Source organism: Callospermophilus lateralis, unplaced genomic scaffold (genome assembly GCF_048772815.1).
Source record: "Callospermophilus lateralis isolate mCalLat2 unplaced genomic scaffold, mCalLat2.hap1 Scaffold_2841, whole genome shotgun sequence".
Lineage (NCBI taxonomy): Eukaryota > Metazoa > Chordata > Mammalia > Rodentia > Sciuridae > Callospermophilus > Callospermophilus lateralis.
Window position 1 is genome coordinate 147,501 of NW_027513536.1, and position 15,000 is coordinate 162,500.

Consider the following 15,000-nt stretch of genomic DNA (forward strand, 5'->3'; position numbering starts at 1 on the left):
TATTCATTTATTCATTTATTCATTTATTCATTTATTCATTCATTCATTCATTCATTCATTCATTCATTCATGCATCCATTCATCCATCCATCCATTCATTCATTCATTCATTCATTCATTCATTCATTCATCCATTCATCCATTCATCCATTTATCCATTTCTTTATTTATTTATATATCTATCCCTCTCTCCTCTCTCCTCTCAGCTCTCTCTTCCTCTTTTCCCTGGCCCCCTCATCCTATCACTCCTTTCTTCCTCCTTCCCGCTCCACCCCGCGAGGTCGACCAGTTGTCCATTCGAGGACTGCTTTCTTTTTTTTTTTTCTTTTAATGCCGTATGTACGGAGGTCGACCAGTTGTCCTGACATAAGTGGGCGGGGACGGGGCGGAGGCGGGGATGGGGGTTGGGGCCGAAGTCGAAATGAGTATGCCTTTATACACACCCTTTTTTTTCCCTTCCTTCTTTCTTTCCTCCTCCTCCTCCTCCTCCTCCTCCTCCTCCCCCCCCCACCCTAACCTCCCCTCCCCCTCCCCCTCCCCCTCCCCCTCCCCCTCCTCTTCCTCCCCGTCCAAGTTAATTTGTCCTTGGATTCTTTTTATTTTTTAATTTTTTTTTTAATGTTTATTTTTTAGTTATCGGCGGACACAACATCTTTGTTTGTATGCGGGCCACACGCATGCCAGGCGAGCGCGCTAGCTACCGCTTGAGCCACATCCCCAGCCCCTGGATTCTTTTCAGCTATAAGTGTCGGTAGGATGACTCCACAAATACTCCTTATTTCACGTGGGGACATTCTTTCCTAATCGGTAGTTCAGTTTTAATTGCATGCATCAAATCATTCCTTGTGTGGGTCTGGGCTTTTTCTTCTCTTGGTGCTCAGTACCTGGAGAGGAATGTCAAAGCCCGGGGGTGGGGGGTGGGGGGTGTGCTCTTTGGTGTTTGTGCATTTCTCTCCTTCCTTGCTTGCACACCAACTCAACTCTCGCTCGCTCCCTCTCTCCTTCCCTCCTTCCTTTCTTTCACTTTTGCTTCACTGTTTCTTTCCTGGTGGTGCTGGTGCTGGTGGTGCTTCCTTTCGATTACTTTTCTTTATTTTTTTTCTTGATTTTTTTTTTTTTTTTTAACATTTGCTGCCCCTCCCCCGGTGTGTGTCTCTCTCTCTCTCTCTCTCTCTCTCTCTCTCTCTCTCTCTCTCTCTGAGATTCAGAGGCCACCTTGCACTTCTTCCTGGCCGCCCCTCCCCCGGTGTCTCTCTCTCTCTCTCTCTCTCTCTCTCTCTCTCTCTCTCTCTCTCTCTGAGATTCAGAGGCCACCTTGCACTTCTTCCTGGCCGCCCCTCCCCCGGTGCCTCTCTCTCTCTCTCTCTCTCTCTCTCTCTCTCTCTCTCTCTCTCTGAGATTCAGAGGCCACCTTGCACTTCTTCCTGGCCGCAGTTGTAATTCGGCTTTTTACTTTTGATAAGAGTCACTTCTGACATCCTCTGCTCTCCAAAGTCTACGTGACTTCATGACTATGCTGGGCGTGGACTCCAGGACAGATAAGTCTGCCTAAAACAGGGAAGAAAGGTGATATGATTTCCCCTGGATTGAATCCAGAAGTGCCTAACTACCACCACGGAGTTTTTTTGTGTGTTTTTTTTTTTTTTTTTTCGTTTTTTTTTTTTTTTTGGTTTTTTTTTTTTTGAGATGGAGTGTCCCTGGATTGCTCATGTTGGCTAACATCAAAGGAGACAACATCCTATCTCAGTCTGTGATAACACCTGCGGTGGTGTTATCACATGGGGTGTGTGTGGGGGGGTGTCCTTCCCCTTCCCCTTCCCCTTCCCTCTCTCCTTTCTCTATTTGCTGGTTAAAGCTCAAGGTCTCTGGAGGTTGCCTGATTACTCCCAGGACCTCACCTTCTCTTGTGAGTAGCTGAGGTGGTGGTTGCTGAACACTGTCCCACCATTCTGATCTTTCACTACTCTTACTGTTCTCTTCCAGGACTTTTGCATCGAGTTCCTTCTTCCAAGGATGGTGGAATGATGACAAAGATGATGGTATTGGAGATTTGGAACACTTTTTTTTTTTTTTTTTGGTGGTTGTTTTTCCTCCCGGATGGCTGTCAAACCTGCAGCAGCACACACATCGGTCCATCTCGAAGTGGAGTATCTCTAAAGGATCTTCAAGGAAAGCGTGGACAAGGAGGATTCAGTCCCCGGGAGACTCTTGACACGAGATGGGAAATCCCCCCCCCCCCATTTCTTCTGGAAAATACCTAATACCAATAAAGACAGGACAAAATGCAGCACAGGCTGGCTGGCTGGCTGGCTGGCTGGCTGGCTGGCTGGCTGGCTGGCTGGCTGAGGTTTATGTAGCGCCGAGTAGGTCTACAGGTAAAATTGGATCCCAGAGCAACTGTGCAGTTACTCAGGGTCCTTGCCTTCCCCAACTGTCCCCTATCGGACCGAAGCTGCTCCCTCCCCTAAGGCCTTTCTCAGTCGGCTAATCCACCACACTTAGGAGTGGTGAAGGTGGGACACACGTTTTAGGTTTGCTTGGCTTCTTCAGTCGGATCTCATCTCGCCACCGGGTCAGAAACACAAGCATATACACGTGGATGCGCATAGCGACGGGTTTCCACCCTGTGGAACTTGGGAGTTCACAGTGAGTGCTCTGCGGTCTGAGAAAAGCAGCCTCGTTAGTTGCAGTCACTGAACGCTAGGTGGCGCAAAGCTACCGTCATTTTGGAAGGCCTGCCTGAGTTCCATTTCCAGTTTAGATATAATCTATCTACATGTATAGACATAGATACATAGATAGATAGATAGATAGACAGACAGACTGACAGACTTAGATATCTATATCTATATCCATATACAGATCACTACGCTGCAAGCAGCTGCGTCATATCTTCCTCTCTTCCCTCAGCCTACTGAGTCCCTGGAAAGACAGATGGGCACGGGCCTCAGTGCAGTTGTACTCCCGCTTCTTCTCCCCCCCCCCCCTACAGTAAAGTCCTGGAAGCACTGGGGGGTGGGGAGGACATACCGCTTTCACCCCTGGTATCTGATCACGTTCCTTAGCCTTTAACATGCCCCACCTAGGAGATAGCTTCTGTGCCTCTGCCCGACCCTTGGAATTTCAACTATAATCCCCACTTCCCCCATCCCACTCACTCCAATTCCCCAGTAGTAGTCCCTCCCAAGGCTGTCACCACCAGAGGTCCATAGTAAACACCTCCCCCCCCCCCCCCCCCCCGCCCCTGAGAGTTATGAGGGAGGGCCTGGATGAGGTTAAGAGAGAAACGAACAAAAATAAAACAGTGATGTTTCCCGTGTGTGTGTGTGTGTGTGTGTGTGTGTGTGTGTGTGTCTGTCTGTCTGTCTGTCTGTCTAGTGTGTACCTGTCTGAGCCCAAAACCCAAACAGGATGGATTTGGGCCTGGGGGAAGGAGAGGGAGGCCCTTCCTGGGTTTACTTTCTGGGGAAGGGAAGAGACAAAGGAAAAAAAGGTGAGGGTGTTGCCCAGCAATCAAGACCCTTTGTGGACCAATGCCCAAGGCCCTGGGTTTCTTCCCCAGCCTAGCATCACAAAAGAAACAAAAGTAGTGAACAAAGACAGACTCAAACAACCAAAACAGGCAATAAAATCTCATCTCAAAGACTCTGTGCTGGGCTGGGATGGGCTGGGATGCGCTGGGGTCCTTTATATCTCAGCGTTAGAGTGGTCGCCTAGCATATTCGAGGCCCTGGGTTAGATCCTCAGCTCCAGATAAAAAGAAATTAATAACATAAAGGCATTGTTTAAATACATACATACATACATACATACATACATACATACATACATACATAAATAGGTAAATAAATAAAATCCAGACACTAGAAGAGACCTTGCTCACACAGACAGAGGTGGTGGTGGTGGGGGGAAGATCAAGATGGAAATCACTCTACCCTTGGCATCCAATAGACAAATATGGCTCCCCATACTCATGTCAGGGTTTCCTTGGTGGGGATGGAACCAGAAACCAGCCCCTCACACAGGGGCTGGTTTCTGCCTGGAGCCTGGAACTGGGGACTGAACACAGACACAGTTTACCACTGAGCTAAACCAACATCCCCTTTTTATACAGATATTTTTATATATTTTTGGTAAATCCATTGATTTATGAGTTGAACCCAGAAGCACTCACTTGACCACTGACTGAGCCACATCCCCATATTCAATTTGTCTATCTATCTATCTATCTATCTATCTATCTATCTATCTATCATCTATCTATTCATTTGTTTTCTGGCTTGCTTGCTTGTTCTAGTTAAAGCTTGGTCCCGGGGTTTCAAAAACTGACTTCCAGACCACTCACGTTATAAAGGAATCAAGCCTTTATTAAAGCACAACTAGTGGCGACTGAGCAGAAGAACATAAAGCTGTTCCCCTGGCCAGCCCCAAACAATTGCAAGGGTGCCCCTTATAAGCCTCAAACCTGCAAAAGGGACGTTTTGGGGGGAGGGGGCGTCTAGCTAATGCAAGCAAGCCATGTTACAGAAGCGGGAGAGTGAAGTCAGGCGGAGGGACGCTCAGCCAATCACAATCAGCCTAGCCACTCCAGTGACAGAAGCTTAGCCCCCCCCCCCCCCCCCCCCGCTCCCCCTTTTATGGGCTAGTTACAGAAACAATGTCCCATTAGGTAGTTCCTTACTCTTAAAGGTTTCTATAGCACAAGGAAAAGAACATCTTGCGTCAGTCATGACCCTTCTACTTGGCCTGGTTGTTTTACAGAATGGGGACATAAAACAAAACGGAGTCCCATTTGCTTTTACTATCACAACTTTTCTTTGGGAGACAGGGGTCTCCTCGCGAGGTTACTTTCGCTATGAGTTTACGATCCTTCTCTCAACCTCCTCCTGATCCTCTTGGGGGTGGGCGGGGGAGGATCGACATGAACCCCCAACCCATACCTTTAATTTTTTGAGCTGTAGATGGATGGACACACTATCTTTACCTTATTTACTTGTTTGTCCCTTTGTTTTGGGTTCTGTGGTGCTCAGGATGGAATCCAGCGCCCCACACGTCCCAGGCAAGTGCTCTACTACCGAGCTAAAACCCTAGCCCAAGCTTTGCATTCTAGAATGAATACATTTCCTTCTATGCTGAAGGAACACAGACACATTTATTGCATAACAAGCCCAGAGATCTTCACATCACACTTGCCTAGAAGTCCTACATACATTCATTGACCTTTGACTTTGGAAGCCAAGTTCAGAATCTACCAGCTCTGGCCAGACTCTGGCCAGATAACTGCCACGATGTGGTGTTTTGCTCACCAACAGTTGGACCTAGGAGAACAGCTTGGACTCAAGTGGACAAATACTCTTATGCATTCAGGAAACAGTGCCACTCACCTGGTACAGGAGTGTTCTTTCAACAAATGATCCCCAAACCCTTACTTTTTCGATTAAAACTAACAGATGTGAAAACTGGTCATTAATGGCACAGATCTTTTTATTTATTTATTTATTATTTTTTAGAGAGAGTGTGAGAGTGAGAGACAGGGAGAGAGAATTTTTTTAATATTTATTTATTTAGTTAGTTAGTTAGTTAGTTAGTTTTCCGCGGATATAACATCTTGATTTGTTTGCGGTGCTGAGGATCGAACCCTGGCCGCACGCATGCCAGGCGAGCATGCTACCACTTGAGCCACATCCCCAGCCCCAAGCACAGATCTTTCTCTTTTCGTTTTCTTTTCTTTCTTTCTTTCTTTCTTTCTTTCTTTCTTTCTTTTTTTTTTTTTTTTTTTTTTTTTTTTTTTTTTCTAAATCTGAATGTTACACCGAATGCATGTGTTAGAACTTCCACATGTGTCACTGACTATGGGATAAGTTTAGAGCTTCGATAAAATACACGTTCTAATAAAAAGGGTGACCTCTCATGTAGGAAACCTATATGTCTTTAAGTGTACCGACTTTTTAATAATAAAAAAATCTCTCAGACACAGCACAGCATAGTACTCTAGTCCCCAGATGTGCACACATCTCCAGTGACAGAGATGTGGGGTGATTCAGGAGAATCACAAGACTAAGCCCAGCCTCAGCAACTTATGGAGCCCTGGGGTAACTCGACAGAGAGAGAGAGGGGGGGGGGGAGAGACAGAGAGAGAGAGAGAGAGACAGAGAGAGACAGAGAAGGGGGGATAGGTGTTGGGGGGGGGTGTTGCTCAGAGGCAAAGCATCTCAGAAGGAAGAGGGGGAATTTATTATAATAAGAAAACATAAGAACTGAACCTTTACAGCAACAAAACTCTGATGACTCTGCTGACACTCTGTTGTTCTAACCCATCGGAGGCCTAGCAAGGTTATCAAACAGAAAAGTGATTTTCTGGATGAAAATTCTAAATATTTGTTAGCCAATGGGCAGATAACCCACCCTGAAAGTCAATATGGCTTCACCTATGATTAGGGAGGGGGAGGGTAGGGAAAAGAGAAAGGAAAAAGGATATGGGTTTTAACATGAGCCTCAGTGGCTGAGCAGTGAGACTTATACTCAAAGCCTATAAAGTGGACCCCTGTTACATTTTCTGACACCCACCACCACCTCACCCCCCCCACCCCCCCACCCCGCTTTAATTGATTTGACAGTTGGGAGAAAAATTAAAAAAAAAAAAAAAAAAGACAAAAAAGGACAACAACAGCAACAGACAGAAACAACAACCACCCTTACCGAATTTCTGAATTTACATGAGTGAATGACTCTTCTTGATTCTCAGTAACATAGTTTATACTTTTCATGGTTTTTGATTTGTTTGTATGTAATTAAAAAAAAAAAAAATCAGAAGAAATTATTGGTATGCATGGTGGTGGTGGTGGCGGTGGTGGCAAAAAGTAACCTGGAACCTGCTTTACTTAGGCTACTGGTTTGATAAAGTCTTCCTTGCATGGATGTGTTGTTGTAGGGACAAATGAGGCAAGGCACCGACCGAACAGAGCAGGAAAACGGTTTTATTTGGCTGCAGCCAGGTTCAGAGAAGATGGCTTTTGCTGTAAGGAATTAATCCCCTGAACCCAAAGTTCAGGTAGTTTCAGAGTTTTATACCCAGCATGTAAGGGGAGGGGCTCAGAAATTCATGGTCTGCAGAAGTTCACATAAAAGCAGCTTTTTCTCTCACTGTTCTGGGCATGTTAACCCTTGGAGGACAACACCTGAGAAGGGGAGAGCTTCTTCTCCCCTGTCTACTCTCCCCCTGCCAGCTGTTACCATGGAGTCCAGTTGGTACCCTCTCGTATCTTAAACATGTAGACATCTCTGTGAAGCCCAGCTCAAGGCCAGAGGCCTTGTTTGCACATTTCTTCAAAGTACTGTTCTGGACATGTTTGTGAAAAACTAGTAACGGGGTGTCCAGCACCTGGAGTGCTGGTATCTTCTCGGCCAGTGGCCAAGTAAACAGGGCGACACGAAAATAGGAAGTTTATCCACCTTGAATTCTTTTGCACAGAGAGACTCTTTTGCTGACAGACCTAAAACCAGTCTGGGTGAAGATTTCAGAAGAGGCCCAGTTAAGACTTTTCAGTGGAGAAAGGGGGTGCCACTTCAGATGATGAAGTTTTACCTAACAATAGTTTGGTTTCCAAAGGCTTTTTTTTTTTTTTTTTTTTTTTTTTTTTTTTTTTTTTTTTTTTGGTAATCCAATCCCCTGCTTTTCCCTTAGAGCTCTTCTCTTTTCTCTTAGAAAACTCTACTCTTACTCAGAGGTCCAAATCTCCATTCCAATGACACAGGGGGAAAAAAAAAAAAAAAAATTCTCTCAAGCACCTGGACCCCTCCTGCCCCAAACACAGGAGTTCTGGGTGATCAATGAATTTAAAAGGCAGGAAGAATGGATCATTAACAGAAATGAACATAACCACAGTTACTACTTTCTAAGAGCTGGAAAGAATTACCCAGGGCAGAGCTTCCAACTGAAACACTGTAATTATTAGACAACAAACAGACAGACAGACAGACAGACAGACAGACAGACAGACAGTCAGACAGACAAAAACCCTGAAGTACAAGAGACTCTCCCCTTCTCTCTCTATAACACACACACACACACACACACACACACACACACACACACACACACCCCTCTCTTTCTCTACACCAAACTCTTTTTAATCGCTTGATTTTCAGTTTCTCACTTAGTGGAGCACCCCTTTTCTTTAGGATCAATCTCCTCCTGGGTTTCTTTTTATACCAAAGGGGGGCAAGTTACACATAATCCAGGAGAAGAAGGCCAAAGCAATCAGGTTATTAAGGAACATCAGGAGAGAGAAATTAAATGCTGGTAGACACATTGAACAAGTGCTCTGAAACAAATGATATTCAAATTAACCTCTTAGTGTAGTTTTAAACCAATCGGTCAGCATAAATGCAGAGTTAGAGAGACAAACTGACCCTTAAAACAGGTTGGGAATTGTGAACAGCCTGGAGAGGCCACATTTTTCTTCCTTCAGGGGCAGTGGGAGAGACTTTGCCCTGCCTGTTGTTATGTAAATCAGAACTGAGACCTGCCCCAAGCAAGCCCGGTTTAGTGTAAGAATCTTACTTCCCCGCCCTGATAACTGGCACCCCAGCCTGGCAGGAAACAAATTTTCCCTTGCAGACAAAGCGGTAGGAACCCAAAGTGGCGGGAACCACCCTTCCCCGCTCCCCTCCCCCCTCCCCCTCCCCCCCCCCCAAAAAAACCCAAAAAAACCCCACAATGTCACCGAGAAGGCGTAGTACAAGTACCTGCTTTATCTAGGCTACTGGTTTGATAAAGTTGGCACTTTGTTGGGGGTATTTGGGTATTTCAATCTCACCTTGACCCCTGACCCGCCCCTCTCAAGAGTTTGTGACAGATGGATGCGGCTATTTCTCCCTGAGATTTGTGAATGTACAGGTTTATACTTTCTTTGGGTTTCATCCCGTTCTTGAAATGAATCCTGGCAGTGGCCGACATGCTACGACCTCCAGCTTACTTTTGTGTTGTTCAGAGAAGAGTTGTGGTGTGATTTCATCTTTTAGACTTTGTCGAGATTTGGTTTATGTTCCATTCTATGGTCAACTTTGGTAAACATTCCGTATTCACTTGAAAAGAATGTCTGCTGTGTAGTGGTGGCCTTGCAGTGTTCTGAACGTGCCCATTAGGTGTGGGTTGTTCCTGATGTAGTTCTGCTGTCCTTTGTTCCTGATTATTTATTTATGGCCTAAGTCGTCCTCAGCTGCTAAGGGACGAGTGTTCTCATCTCCTTGCCATAATAGATTTATCCATCTTTTCCTTTAATTCTCTGTGGTTTTCATGCAGGTATTTATTTATTTATTTATTTATTTATTTAGTTAGTTAGTTAGTTAGTTAGTTAGTTAGTTATAGCTGTTGATGGACACAATGTCTTTATTTTTGTTTATTTATTTTTATGTGGTGCTGAGGATTGAACCCAGGGCCTCACGAATGCAAGGCAAGCACTCTACCACTGAGCTACAATTCCAACCCTCATGTAGGTATTTTGAGGTTATTGAATGACTTGCACACTACCTTAAGATTGTTTAATGCTTCCTCAAAGATCTGAGTGTTTATCAATGTGCTATGTTCCTCCTACGCCTGGCAGTGATTGTCTTGTGTGTACCTTGAAGTCATACTAAAAATAAAATAAATAAGTGACTGGGTACAGTGGCCTATGCCTGTCATCCCAGACAGGCTTCTCTCTCTCTCTCTCTCTCTCTCTCTCTCTCACACACACACACACACACACACACACACACACACACACACAGCTGAGACAGGAGGATCCAGAGTTTAAAGCCACCCTCAGCAAAAGTGAGACACTAAGCAACTCAGTGAGACCCTGTCTCTAAGTAATATACTAGATAGGTAGGGCTAGGGGATGTGGCTCAGTAGTCAGTGAGTGCCCCTGAGTTCAATCCCTCCTTACAGGCCTCCTCCAATAAATAAACAAACAGATAAAAAAATACATACGTTTATTTTGTTTATTTAGGTGATGATGATGATGATGATTTCAATGTGGTGCCCGGGATTGGACCCTGTGCCTCATGCGTACTTGGTAAGTGCTGTACCACTGAGCCACAACACCAGACTGACAACACCATGAAGTGCTCTTGCAACTTTTCTCCAGCTTCATTTATCTCAGAGCATGTGGTGTTTCAGTCTAGGGCAACAGACCATGCTTTTTAGCCAAGGCAGCCTCTCTTAGAGCCCTGTTACAGCTTCTTATTACCAAGTGTCTAAATGTAAAATTTGGCTCTGTGATATTGATAGATCAATAAAAATAAAGATACAAAAAAAAAAAAAAAAAAGATAAAACGGTCAAACAGACAAAATACAACTTCACAAGGAAGAATCCTTGTGATGATTTGTTCGATGATTTGTTCCTTTTTGTATGGCGTGCTAAGGCTCAAACTCTGTGCCAGGCCGGCCCTCTGCTACTGACCCAAAGACACAGACAGACCCTAGACAAGAAAGGATTCTCAGAGGCTGGTCATCTTCCAATTTTTTTTTTTTTTTTTTTTTTGTACAGAAAAAGGAGGAAACACAAAGCCCAAAGACAAGCAGATCAAATTCCCAAGCAACCGATTTCAAACTGATTTTGACATGTTTCTGTCAATTCCTACATTGTCTGGATGGATCGAACCTTGGCCTAGCAGCTAGTCTGCCTGTCTAATTGTGGCTTCACCGTGGTGGTTTCGGTTTTGAAGTCCCACACCGTCCGTGTCCCCCGCCGGATTCTCTGGGGGTGCTGGGCAGACTGCCGGCGCCTCCCGCTGCTGCGGGGCACCCTGGCGGGGTGGGGGTGGGGCGGCTGGTGGGACGTGTCCAGGTGACTTTCTACGACCCCTGCGAAGCGGATCCCGCTGACACCGACCCTTCCGCCTGATTTTGTTGACGGTTTTCGAGCTCCCCCTGGTGGCCGCTTTTATAGGAGTGTCATAATCCACTTCTGAGAAGTATCTGTTCAGGTCCTTGGCCCATCGATTGATTGCATTATTTGTTTGATTCTTTTTTTTTTTTTTTTTTGCCCCCCCCCCCCCCCCCGTTGTCGTTGTTGTTTCGCTCTGGGGCAAGGGCCCACGCTTTTTAGCCAAGGCAGCCGCTCTTAGCGCCCTGTTACAGCTTCTTATTACCATGTGCCTAAACGTAAAATTTGGCTCTGTGACCCGGTGGAAAATGACTTTCGGTTCAAGAAAATGCTCATTTCTTACTCAGGTAAATAAATAGGTAAATAAAAACACAAATTCAAATAAGAATTAATGGGCTGGAGATGTGCCTCAAGTGGTAATGCGCTCCCGCGGCATGCGCGGGGCGCTGGGTTCGATCCTCAGCACCACGTAAAATAAAATAAAGATGTTGTGCCCACCGCATACTGAAAAATAAACATTAAAAAATATTCTCTCTCTCTCTCTCTCTCTCTCTCTCTCTCTTCTCTCTCTCTCCACCCCCCTCTTCCCTCTCTCTCTCTCTCCCCCCCCCTCCTCCTCTCTGCCTTTACAAAAGAAAAATAAGTAAAAGTTAAAAAGGGGGCTGGTAGCGCAGTTGCAGTTGCCCGGGTTTGGTCCTCAGCACACATACAAACAAAGATGTTGTTAAAAAAAAAAAAAAAAAAGTAAATATTGAAATTCTCTCTCACTCTCTCTTAAAAAAAAAAAAAAAAAAAAAAAAAAAAGATAACGTGGCCAGGCAGAGAAAATAGAACTCCCCAAGGAAGAATCCTTTTTCCTATTATGATCAGTATTCTTTTTTTTTTTTTTTTTCTTTTTTAGAGTAGTTGTAGGTGGACAGCACGCCTTCTTTCGACTTTGTTCCTTTTTGTAGGCCGCGCTAAGGCTCAAACCCAGTGCCTCCTATGTGCTAGGCCGGCCCTCTGGCACTGAACCACAGACACAGAGGAGGAAGGTTTCTCAGAGGCTGTTCATCTTCCCATTTTTTTTTTTTTTTTGGTACAGAAACAGGCGGAAACACCGAGCCCAAAGACCAGCAGATCAAATTCCCCAGCCACCGATTTCGACGGGTTTTTACATGTTTCTGTCAATTCCTCCATTCTCTGGATGGATCGGACCGTGGCCTAGCAGCTAGTCTGCCTGTCTAATAGTGGCTCCACCGTGGTGGTTTCGGTTTTGAAGTCCCACACCGCCCGTGTCCCCCGCCGGATTCTCTAGGGGTGCTGGGCCGATCTGCCTGCGTCTCGTGCCCGCCGCTGTGGGGGGGGGGCCCTGGCGGGGCGACCCGGCTGGTGGGACGTGTCCGGGGGGTGACTTTCTACGACCCCTGCGGAGCGGATCCCGCTGACGCCGACCGAGGTTCCGCGTCCCTTCCTCCTGATTTGGTTGACGGTTGTCGAGCTCCCCCTGGTGGCCGCTTTTATAGGAGCGTCGGATCATCGGAAGTCTCCAAGGCGTGATATTCGGCGGCGGTGGCCGAGACAGAGTTCCAGGAGCTGGGCGGCGCCAGCGGAACTGTCTCGGTCACGCTGGGCTGGGCCGTTGTGGCCCGTTGGCGGGATATTGGACCTGCAGGCTTACTGTGTGTGTGTGTCGGTTGTCTTCTCTCCCTGCACGGTCCGGGCCGCGGGCGCCTCGGGTGGCAGTCTGAGCGGTTCCTTCGCCGCCACGGGCTTCGCTTTGCCCGGTCTGGGTCGGTCGCCGGGACTTCTGTCTTATTTTTCTCCCGCTTCCTCTCCCTCTCTCTCGCGGGTTTTGGCCGCGGGGCTGCGGGGCTTCACCGGGCGGGCCAGGCGGGTGTGCTCGCCCGGCCTTGCCGCATTGCCTCTTCGGGGGCCCGCTGCCCGGGGCTTGTCCTGTTGGCTACGCCCGGCGTCCTTCGGACGTGTTCCCCGTCCGCCCCACCCCACCCCCCCGGTCCTGCTCGCTGGGGATGGCGGTCCCCGTCTCTTGTCTTTGCCTTCGTCAACGAGGGTCGACCAGTTGTCCCTAGGGGCTCTGGATCTCGGTGATGGGCTCGATTTCGCGGTCCGCTGACCGTGACTGTGTTCAGGGAAGGCGGCAGTGGTGAGTGAACTGTTCCCCGTTGCCCCGGTCGCGATTGTTTTGGCCCGAGTTGGCCGTTTTCTGCCATCGGGTAGGTGCTGACACGTTGTCCTCTGGCGGCACACGCCAGAGCGAGGGAGCTTGGGCCTCCGGGTGCGTGCGGGGCTCTGGGCTGATGGGGTGGCCCGGACCCGTTCCCTCTTGAGCTGCTTGCCTGGGCCTGCGTGCGACGGCTCTTTGGCGCACCTGGAGCGCCCTCGCGGTGGTGCCGCCTCTGGCCGGCCGGCCTTCTGGCGCCGGAGGGCGGCGGGGGTAGGTGGCGGGTGGTCCTTTACCGCCCGTGCGCTCCTCGCTGCGGGCACCGAGGGTGGCGTGGCGACGCTTGCTTCCATGGCTCCGAGCCGCGTGTCAGGCGTTCCCCGTTCCGTGTCGTCGGCCGCTCTCCCTGGGGTGTGGGGCCGGCGAGGCCGTAGCAGGCTCCTCTTAGAAGCGGTCCTCGCCGGGTCTCCCCCTGCTCCCTGGGCCTCTCCCGCCCACTCTGCTGATCGATGTGGTGACTTTGCGCTCTCCTGGGCTGGACCAAAGCCGCGCCAGGCGAGGGACGGACATTCATGGCGAATGGGCCGACTCTTCTCGTCCTGCCCGCGGGCCCCTCGCCTTGCCTCCCCGCCCGTTCGCGGTGCGGGGAAGGGCGGGGGTGCGGAATCCGGCCTCGACCTCGCTCCTGGGGTCCTCTGACGTAGCGGGTGCTTCTCGCTCGCCGCCCCCTCTGGGCGGCCAAGGGCCGTGTGTGTGGCCCTCCCCGACGCGGGGAGGGCTGCCACCGTGCTGCCTCGGCGCGACGGTGCGCCTCTGCTTCGGTGCTCCTGGGGCGCTCCGGGTTGTTTCCTGAGGTGCCTGAGGCTGAGCCGGTGTGTGCTGCTCCCGATCCCAGTGCCGCTGCCGCGGCCGGCCGCCGCCTCGCTGTCGGTCTCGCCCCGTCCGTGGGGGTTTCCGAGGCGAGTGCCTGAAGGGAAGAGCGGTGTTGCTTCTTTCGGGGGATCGAGGCGGTAAGCTCGGCAGCGTTGCCCGTTCCCTCTCCGGGGGAGGGTGTCACGTTGTCGTCCCCAGCGCCGAGTGGCGTGGGGAGTGTTAGGCGAGCGGGCGCCCGGGCGCTCTTCCCTCTCTCCGGTGGGAGGAAGGAGACGTTGCCCGGGCGTGTGAGCGATGGTGGCGGGACGCCGAGCTGGGGCCGGTCGGGCCCCCGAGGCGATGGGGCTTTGGGTGTCCCCGGCCGCGAACGCTCAAGAAGCCTTGTGCTTGCCTGTACCGCAGATCCCCCCCTCGTTGTCTCGGCGGCCGGTTGGCAGAGGGGCTGGGTTGGGTGCGGCCCACCCTCAGTGAGGAAGTTTCTCTAGCGATCCGTGAAGGGCGTGCCTTGTGTGGGGGTACCGGATTCCCCCGTTGGCCGCCCCCTGCCTTTTGCGCTACGCTACCGTCGGTGGTGTGTGTAGGCGAGAGTCCCCCCTCCCCGCCGTCTGGGAGTGCAGGGGTCCGCCGGCCCCCCGCGGGTGGGGGCCGAGCGCCTGCTCTTTGTGCCTACCGCGGCCCACGCCTCCCCCCTTCGAGTCGGGGGAGGGTTCCCGCTGGGCCTTGGCCGGGCCTTCTGGCGCGCGTGGGGCCACTGTGTGGGCCGCTGGTGCCGCGTGTATGCGCGGTGGCGGTGGGGCGCTGTTCGCGCGGCCGGGGGTTGAGGGGCCGCGTCCCTCTTTCCCCCGCGCCCGCTGCGAGTGTCCCTCTGCCCGCTCCCGGTCCCGAGCCGGCGGGCGACCTGCGTGCGTGTGCGCTGGCCCGGGGCGCGGCCGCCGCGGCCCCCCTGGGAGCGTTCCGCGGGCGGTGTGGTGAGCGAGTGGACCCTGGAGCTGGAGAGGCCCAGGTCGTGGGACTCGTCTGGCCCGAGGTTGTGGCGTTGCATGCTGGCGTTTGGAGGCCAGGCGCGCGTCTCGTCGCGTGGAGGGCCACCCT